This window comes from Lytechinus pictus, chromosome 8 (assembly GCF_037042905.1).
Source record: "Lytechinus pictus isolate F3 Inbred chromosome 8, Lp3.0, whole genome shotgun sequence".
NCBI lineage: Eukaryota > Metazoa > Echinodermata > Echinoidea > Temnopleuroida > Toxopneustidae > Lytechinus > Lytechinus pictus.
Window position 1 is genome coordinate 38,714,917 of NC_087252.1, and position 10,583 is coordinate 38,725,499.

Sequence of the window (10,583 nt, forward strand, 5' to 3'; positions counted from 1 at the left end):
TGCTGTTTAATGTCGTCTTGAATTTTTTAACATCCTCTTTTTACATCAGTTCAGTTTCAGTTTTGTTTCAGTTTTGGTTTATTTTCATATCTCATAAAATATCAAATACAATGTAACGTCCATCGAAAGACAGTAAATCATTGATAATAAAATAATACAATACATCACCATAATTCATAATAAATCAGACAAATGTTATACAATTGAACGTTTGGATTGGAGACAGATATATCAATAAGATGAGAATATTAAGGGCAAACTATTAAAAAAGCAGAGCTTGTAATTTATAGTTTCCCTATTAATAAAATTATAAGAAATTGTCAACTTGTTTTAATATCAATCCATTTCATGATTATTTCATCCCCTTCCAATAGGGCCTATTTTTATTAGCAGGAAGGTTATCACTTCCTTTAAAAAGTCGTATTAGGCAAAAGGGTCCTGAACTAAACCCTGGATCCCCCGCCCCCTTACCGGCGTAGGGCTCTGCTGCAGAAAAGATACTATTATGGTATCCTTTATTATACCATCCAATGGTGATTGCCATGGTAACAATGATCATCAGCCAATCAAAATCAAGGATTCCATTCAAGCTACAATTGCTCGGCGAAGCTACCATGATGGTAACTTTTAACAGGACTTGCATTTTTATTCGTGTGAAAGTAAAACAATTAAACTCGGAGTCCACTTGTCTGCAGCCGCACAGACCTTTGGTTTTTGTAATACGCATATTCACATAATGTTGAGTCTGGAGTAGAGAGACTAGATTCTGTAGGTACTGCGGCTGTCTCTACCGATACTTATTTTAAACAAAGAGTTTGGAGTCTAGTCTTCACTCTAGATATGAAGTAATCTGTTTAAAGTGTCAAATATGAGTCTGTGATTGCAGACTAGGGCCCGTATTCTGAAGTCGGGTTTAAAGTTGTGGTTTAAGTATGGCGAGCCAATTGTTACATAAATCACTAACAGTAGAGATATCATACTTCAGCTCATTTGGCTCTCAAATCATTCATAATTGTCTAGGAAGTATAAATAGATGATTATCTTCACCATCGATGTATCAGGAAAGAGCACAGTAAACATAAGAAACATACAACTTAATACATTTTTTAAATACTTTTGGCTTCCCATACTTACACCACAACTTTAAACCTGAGTTTAACTTAAACCCGACTTCAGAATACGGGCCTAGGGGTCCACCGTCACTGGTATTTCTTGTGATGAATGGAGGGGAAGATTGGTGTCTGAGTCCTGTGGGTGAGGGAGCGAACCATGGACGTACAGATAGAGGGCTGGGGGCTATTGACCCCCACCCCCAAAAAAAAAAATCCACGACCGAAAAAAAGTAGAAAAGGAAAGAGGTTAGGGTGAAATAAGATATTATTTTCCAAATATTGCGGCAAAATCTCTCACAAACTCGGATTTTTATAATAAACATGTCATTTTTTTGCTTGCTCTCTTTACTTCCTCGCAACTAGATAATTTTATGCAATATGCCATATTGAACCCCCTTAAAATTTATGGCTTAATATGCTACTAAAGCGAATCGACCGAGCAGGGGTAAGGCTGTGGGAGGGGGTATATCCCCCTCCCACTGTAGGGACTTTTTAAGAAATTGACATGCGAAAATCGCATTTTAGAGCATCCCTTTCTATAGGCCATAATAAAGTTGCCCACTTTCACTATGAAATTATACCAAACAGTAACACAACAAGTTTCAAGTTTACAAGTATCTTATTTCAAGAAAAAAAACATTGAAAGAAATCAAAATGCAAGCGTGCAGCGCTAGCTGATACGTTTTGACAATCTGACCTGAATAGGGATATTTTGATAACTTTATGAAATACAGGAAAATAATAGGTACCTGACGAATCAAATTTTGCGACCGCAGCGCAAGCAGAAAATGTTAATATTCAGACCATAAAACAGAAATTTTTACAGAGCACTTTTAAAAATCAATTTGTAAATCAAACAAAATAATGAAATATCAATTTCCGAGCTGAAATATGTTTTGTATATTGACTTCAAAATTTGATATTTTAAGCTCCATATTGAGCAAGATATGTAAATCACCTAAGAAGCAATGCAAGCGCGAAGCGCGAGCGAAAATTTTATATCCCGACATGAAAGATTTTTTTATTATTTTCCAAATCTTCCCCTCATTTTATTTTATTCACTTGTCTTCCTCCTTTTGTTTCTCCTTTTTTTCTCCTCTCTTTTCCCTTCTTTTTCTTTTTTTTTCTTTCTTTCCCCCTTTTTCCCCTTTTTTTGCTCCGCCAATAGGGGGGCCGGGCCCCCCTGGATCCGCATATGGAGGGGGGGGGGGGGCGTGAGGGCCAAAAAATGCATGTAACAGAAAATCATTGATAAAATGAGTTTAAAGAGGTAAGTTTTTAGCTTAATCTTTAATGTTTTGACAGGCTTGCTATCCCAGATCTGTCGTTGGGAGGCATTCCATCATGAGGGCCCTGCATGGATGAATGCCCTTTCCCCGGCCCACTTTGTTTTACATTTTAGAACTTTAAGAAGACCAGAGTCACTGGAGAGTAGAAGCCTAGATGGTGTGTAGGTGTGAATGAGAGCTGGGGAACGTTTCATCAACATTTTTGTCCATTATTCTGATTGGCTGAGAGTACTGGCAGATCCAGGGGGGGCACAGCTGGCCCGTGTCCCCCCTTTCAGAAGCCCCCTCTTTTGAAAGTGAGGACCCTTTAATTTTTTTAAATTTTTGTTGTTGCTTATTTTGCTTGTCAAATTTTTTTCGGTACGAAATATCCTACTTTTTTGGCTAAAACCCCCTTTTTTTTTTTCTTTTTTTTTTATTTGGCTGTCAATTTGTTTTGGTATGAAATATCCTTATTTATTGGTTAAAAACTTTTTTCTAATTTTTTGTCAAATTTTCCTTCCCAAAAATGTGCCCCCCCCCCTTTTTGGAATATCCTGGATCCGCCCCTGGCTGAGAGGTATACAGTTACTATGTTGATTGTCGGATAAAATCCTTTTATAAAACGCTCCCCAGGGTTGTACTCTGGAGCATAGCCATGGACCGAGTGAAACACCAGTAAAAGGATTTTGAATTTGACACGTTCACTCTTATGGGCAACGTGTAATTAGTCCATGAGAGCTGCTTGATAAGGTTCCCATGCACCCCCGGTGCACCCCTCCCCAGATCTTCCGCGAATGGTAACATTTTGTTCCTTGGGCTCTTCTGAGTGATAGTTTACATGTAAACATGAAAACCATAGGGATCATGAACTCCGGTGGCGGCCATTTCAAAACTGCTTTTAATTTTAATTCATTTTAATTCAAATTCATCTTTATTTCACAAGCCGATTAAAAAGGCTCTTTTAAAAGCAACACAAATACAGTATAAACCGATTAAACATTAAGAGCAGCTCATCACAGAATAAGTCGATGTGTCATGTTCTATAATACATTGATCGAGGTCAAATAAAATATATGTTAACTAATCATTACAGAGAAAAGGAAAAAAAAACACGTGTTCTAAAATAATACAAGGCTTGTGAGGCGCACCTAAAAAGGCCTAGACAGTGCGTATAAAAAAAACGGGACAGATTTGAAAAGTTTATAAAATTTTTGTTTCAAATTATGATCTCTATATTTTGGTGTCAATAGGTGCTCTGAAGTCTTATCCTTCAAATGCCATTAAAACAATTTAGTTTCGTTCATTTTTGAGCGAACACGGAATGTTTTTGTCTGGGATTAAAAAAGAGACTTGCGCCAAAATGGCATAAAATGATAAATATGATGGTCATACTTCTTGCTAATCATTATATCTTTGTCATAATTTTCGAATTATACGGTCAAAATCACTGGCGTAAATCCGTGTTGATGGGTGGGGGGGGGGATGACTGAAATATTTTGGCATTTTTTTGCAATCATGTTTTTAGATATGCAAGGAATTGTCATTGATATGTCCACAGTGGCGTACCGTGGGTCACGGCATGGGGGGGGGGGGGGGCACCAGCAAAATTTTTGAGTCACTGAGTGATCGAGTGACCTAATAGAGACATTTTAAGGACAATGTCATTAAACGGATATGTATCTCACTGATCAAATAATGCAAGCGCGAAGCGCGAGCTGAATTTTTTTTATATTCACACCTAAAAAGGGACATTATAATCAAATTTGTGTAATCATGAAAGGTACCTGTCTCGCTAAACAATGCGAGCGTGAAGCGCGAGCTGAAAACTTAGATAATTCAGACCTGAAGTGGGGCATTCTAAGGTTTATTTGTAGGAATTAACTAGGACCATTCGTATTTCATTAACCAAATGATGCGAGCGCGAAGCGCGAGCTGAAAATTTTTGATATTTAGATCAGAAGAAGGGACATTTTAAGGACTGATTTTAGGAATTCATGAAGAGCAGACATATCTCACCAATTAATGCGAACGTAATCACGGACAGGAAATGTTTCATATATATGAAGACCTTAACATGGGGCAATCACCTTTGAGTCATGAAAAAGAAGCACATGTCACAACATAAAACAATGATAACTCAAGTGCTAGGAAATATATTTGGTTTATGTTGACTTGAAAACGGGATGTTTTAGTACAACAGGATAATATCTCGTTAAATAAACAATGCGAGCACCAAGAAAAATGAAGACGTAGGCCCTAGGCAAATTATGTTTCATAAAGTTATGATAAAAATGTTTCTTATGTTGTGTAACATAACATAATTATAATATAATATAACATTATAATGAATAACATTTTCTTCTTTCCCACTACGTTTCTCTTCCTTTCTCCCTCTTTTCTCCTTTTCCCCCTTTCCCCGTTTTTTCCCATCCCCCCCCCGATTGGGGGGGGGGGGTGTGCCCCCCATAGTTACGCCACTGCATGTCCATATGGCAAATACCCCTCCAATATTATTATCTTTTTTACCCCATGATGGTTTAATGGTTTTATTAGAGATTACATTCAAAATTTTTTGACATTCCATCTTAATCCCTTCCCAAAGACCCCAACATTGATGAATTCGAAGAAACGGGGGTTTCTCTTCAATGTTATAATAAGGACATAAGTATTTCGTTTGGAAGTGGTGAACTGGCTCTTTATTTGCATTTTATGATTCAATTATATTGTTTTATTTGTTAAGCGGTATTTTTGGAAGAATTTTCACCAATTTCACCACGATCCGGTGAACATGCGGAACAAGCTAGAGCCGCCAAATTTGAAGGGACCATATAAAGTTCTATCATCATGTTCAGAGGGACTAACTAGAAGATTTCTGGAAATGGAGACGTAAAGATGGTACACCACAATCGTTTGAAGCCTTTCAGGTCAAGGATAGGATCTCCTGCTTCCTCCTTCGATAAACCTACTTCCTCCTTCAGTACACCTACTCCCTCCTTCAATAAGGTCAACTACCAATTCCACCCCACCAGCCAGACGAGGGTCAACTACCAATTCCACCCCACAGCCAGACGAGGTTCGACTACCAATTCCACCCCACCAGCCAGACGAGGGTCGACTACCAATTCCACCCCACCAACCAGACGAGGGTCGACTACCAATTCCACCCACCAACCAGACGAGGGTCGACTACAAATTCCACCCCGGCCGCCAGGCAGATGAGGGTCCACTAGCTACTCCACCCCACCAGGCGGACCAGAGGCACTTACCAATGCCAGACCCCAGGTGAATCAGGGGTAATTACCAATGCCAGCCCCCCAGGCAGATGAGAGGGACCTAATACCCATCCCCTTCCCCCAAGAGGATGGAGAACAATTACCAATGCCAGCCCCCCCAGGCAGACGAGAGGGACCTAATACCAATCCCCTTCCCCCAAGAGGATGGAGAACAACTACCAATGCCAGCCCCCCAAGCAGACGAGAGGTACCTAATACCAATCCCCTTCCCCCAAGAGGATGGAGAACAACTCCAATACCGCCATGCACGTCAGTCAGATGTTGAGCAACAGCCACGACGATCACGAAGTGGACGCTAATTGGAACCGCCTAAGAGATTAAACCCGGGGGGGGGGGGCACTTCCATTGACGAGTGGATACCATGCGCGACCATGGGGTCTCGAAAAGCACCCTAAACAAGTATTTTCCATATTCTGAAAATGCACCCCTTCACAAGTATTGGCGTGTGAAACCCTACCCTTAACAAGTATTGGAAACAAAACGATACCCATTGGGAAGTATTTCCTGAATTGAACCCCTAAATATTCAAGTACAGCGATGTTTTAATTATTATTGGATATTACTACATGACTGACATAGTATGCTGGAGTAATACCTTGGTCACATTTGTTCTACGGCGGCCGTACGGCGAGTCGAAAACAGCCGTTTTAACATTTTGTGTACCAACTACATATAGGTGGTTTGAATTAAAATTAATAAAACGGCTGTTTTCGACTCGCCGTACGGCCGCCGTAGATCAAATGTGACCAAGGTATTACAGAGATTGAACTTTGATATACGTACAATGAATGATATGAACCTGAACTTATTCATCCATACTGATATATGACCAAACAGATACATGCATGAAGTCAGTTGTAGGTGTATCAAATCGGATACATGAACTCAGTTGAAATGCATGCATGACGAGATTTTGCTTGCTTTATTGTTGTCTATTCATTATGGTCATGCATGGCTATTCGTTTTGTGCTGGATGAATTGCATATTTCGTTATGAAAGAACTCCGAGTCAGAGACTGACGACTGTCAGGCTTTAAATTTTGTTGCATACATCTTTCAAGTTTTGAACTCAGGATCACACCTTTTTGGAAATATTTGTCTTCACTTCGAGAATTACATTCATATACCATGCAGGAAGTTTAACTCTGGAACATCAAACTTAATTTTTTTTGAAGATTTCAGCCACTATATAGGATAGTACAATTATACAGTGATAGCCACGACGATCGGGCAGAATAATCCTGAGGCTATCTACTGCTAGTCTGTACCCTCGCTCTACAGATCAGATAGGTTTTTTTTTTTAAATACAAGCAGCATTGATCAAATCTTACTTTTTTTTAGCATGGCTATTATCTCGAGAGAGACGAACAACGACGTTCGGGCAGAATAATCCCGAGGTTTGTTTTCAGGTTGAGCACCCTCGCTTTGCTCTTCCTTATAATATAGGATAGTTTGTATTTTTTTCTTTAACCATGATCTATGTTTATCTGTGCAATATATGACGTTTTATGTAAGTGTTACGTGTGGTTATACATGACATGCTTGGTGCTACTTTGCTTACTAAAGAAAAAACAGAAAAAAAGGAAAATGCCAAAATATATGCTAATCTGTTTACATGGAAGAGTGAAAGAGAATTTTATTTTTATTCTATATTGGTATATTCTTATAAATGTCTATTTTTAGCAGAGCTAGGACGAAACATATATGAATTATGCCATGCATTGGATGTAAAAAAAAAAAAGAAGGCATACTTTTAATGGATGATTTAATTGTTTGTACTTTCATGATTTATTTTTGTTTTTCTGAAAGGAGGAAAAGTGAACTGAAAACATTATTTAAACACACGGTGTGTAGCAGTTGAGTTTCAAATTATACTGATCTTTCGATGTTTAACTGGCAACGCATTGGGCATTTACAATGGTATAGTTTTGGGTATAGTTTTGCTGGTTGTTATTAGAATACCGGACTATTACAATCTAAATGACATGGTGTTAGTTTGGACTGGTGAAGTTATAGTGGGTATAGAAAATAGCGAACAAACTATGTTTGGTATTGTTTTGCAGTCCTCGCAGGAATGAGTTTCAGGACAGTGTTTAAATGGATAAGACCAGGAGTTATGTTTGATGAATAAACGGTATATGTACACAGCATATAGGTTGAAAGAAAATGTGTTTGAAAAAAGAAGAAAATAGTACATGTACACAGCTTATAGGTTTTTCAAAAAAGTGTTTACAAAGGAAAATATGAAAAACGAATGTAAGGGACATATTTTCTTTTCTTGGAAAAAAGAGGAGGAGTTAATACAGAGATGATATAATATTTCATGAGATTTTGATATTTATGTTCATTTTGGACTGTGGGAATATTGTCTTAGGTTTGGCAACTGGGATGTCATTCAGCTGCATGTTAAAACGAAAATTATATGCCTTACATTTTTATATCATCACCTTTATTTATATACTTATCCAGTTGAGCTATAAAATCTTTTTTTTTTCAGATGGAAAGACTAACTGATATACCAAAAAGATTTAGAGAGGTCGATATTTATTAACATATTACTTTACATGTATTTTTCATGATTTTAAATAAAATACTCAAATATTTTTGCAAAGTCATTATTTTTTTTGGAAGAACCTCTCCACAATATTTTGGAAAAAAAATACATGGATGCTGAAGATATCAAAGAAGGATATGGTGTACACTGTATGATGATGTTTAACAATACAACATTACAAGACTGATTTTGTTTAAACAAAAACAACTTAATGGTAAACAAAACAACTTAATGGTTAGTCGTGTGCATTTGAGTGTCCGAAAGTCCGCACACACAGCTTCAACACAGGGAACAGTGGTTTTCATGAACGTAATATTGCAAATATCCGGGTATATCTTTATAACCATTAATAATCTCACACCAGATTGATAATAGTGTGAAAATTTATCAAATTCCATTAATTTGATCTAAATATTATTACAATTAATTCACTATTTACGTCTCGCTGTTCAATTGAAAGTGTCCATGTTCACAACTCTTGCTATGGCAAACGGTCTGAAACCACCCATATTTTCGAGACACTGGCACCTTTGTTTTCCCACTGGAATATCCCTAACGGTAAAAAGGGTCGAGATTGATTGTCATCTCAATGCTAAATAGATTACCTATACAGTTTGATGTATATTTTATGACTGGTATAATGGTTACATCTCATTCTTCTCCCAAACTTTGAGATCGAGCAGGCAGAAAATGGTATATTTCTGTGTACAACGTCACGTGACTAACGTTTGATTGTTTCCGTTCCTAAACCCTTTTCATTTGAAACAATTAATACAGTCCAAACAAACCTTATTAACGCATTTAATGTTGAAAGTAACAATGTTCTTGTACTATAAAACTTTGCCTACTGATATTTATAATATAGCTACATTTTGAGGAAGCAAATATCGAGTCCGGAATCGATTTTGATTTGCAATAGGGTCTGCGTAAGTATACTACATACTAGCATCGTCTGCTACGTAAACCAAATGAGCAAACATGACCGAAACTAACCATTATGGGAGAAAGTTATTAGAAAAAATAAGAAACTGGGGAAGATACCCAATTGAAAAATACATTTTTACTGTAAGAGAGAGTATGTAGAGGCCTTATCATAGGTCAGATAAGTTTTTATTTACATGTACAGGTTAGATGCAGTTTAGTATTTTATAGGTCAGAGAACTTTCTATAAACAAGTTGGAATGTTTGATGCAATTCAGTTTATCTGCTCAGTCTTTGTAAATTTCACTTCTTTGTTTGGACATGGAGTTGCAGATGTGGGTCTACATTTGTAGACTAGTTCCACTCTAACCTTGAACTGAGAGACTTCGGTGTTAATTTGTTAAGATTACACCTGTGCAGTTGAACCATAAAAGTAGCAATCTAACTCCAATAGTCACCCTTACAATACGTAATCTGAAAAGCGAAACAAAAACAAATCCGCCCATTTTTTTTTGGTGTGTGTGTAACCACAAAGCTTCTAACACAGCATGACGGTCACGGTCTCGAGTGCGATGAAAGCACGTACAAGAAAGCCTATTTTCGAAGCCCGATAATTATATTAAGCAAATAGTCCAGGATAGGCCCTATAGAACATTTACCAAACTTTGTTTTTTCATATATGAAGAGCTCACTTGCAAAAGGGGTTAGGTCCATTTTTCATCAAATTTTTTTTTTTTTGTCTCAATGTATAGATTTTTAGTAGTTCTATAAGATGATACCAAAGAAAAGATGAAATTCGCTAAGAATATTGCAATATGGGAGAATAAAAAAAATGATTTCTTGGAGTGGACCTAACCCCTTTTGCAAACAAACTCTTCTGAAGAGCTCATTTTTCAAAAGTGGTTAGGTCCATGGTAGGGTAGTACATCATGACAATTTAGTTTCTCATAATAATATTGCAATAAGTGAGAATAAAAAAACATGGTTTTTCTCGGAATGGTCCAAAGTGGACCTAACCCCTTTTGCAACTAAACTCTTCATATACAATATTTTTTTATGGTTACTTGTCAATTCAAGGGTGCTGATTACGAATATGAATGATGCCACTCGTGTAACCTTGAGCATTTTCCGCAAATTGGCAAAATCCAATATGGCCGCCAAAATATGCAAATTACCCATAAAAATCATAACGTTGCCCGCACATTGGTTATAAAATGTACGTATATGTGTTGCAGGAGTGAAATACTCTATGGAAAAACGATTTTGAAAAAAAAATGTTTTCTAGATATTCAAAATGGCTGCCATAGACCCCTGTATTCTACAATATGAATGTGGAAAACTAGATTTCACAAAAGTGAGCACTATAAATGCAAGTAATTGTGATTTTTTGTGAAATAATTGATGAAAACATGATTGCTAACGAAATGTATCAT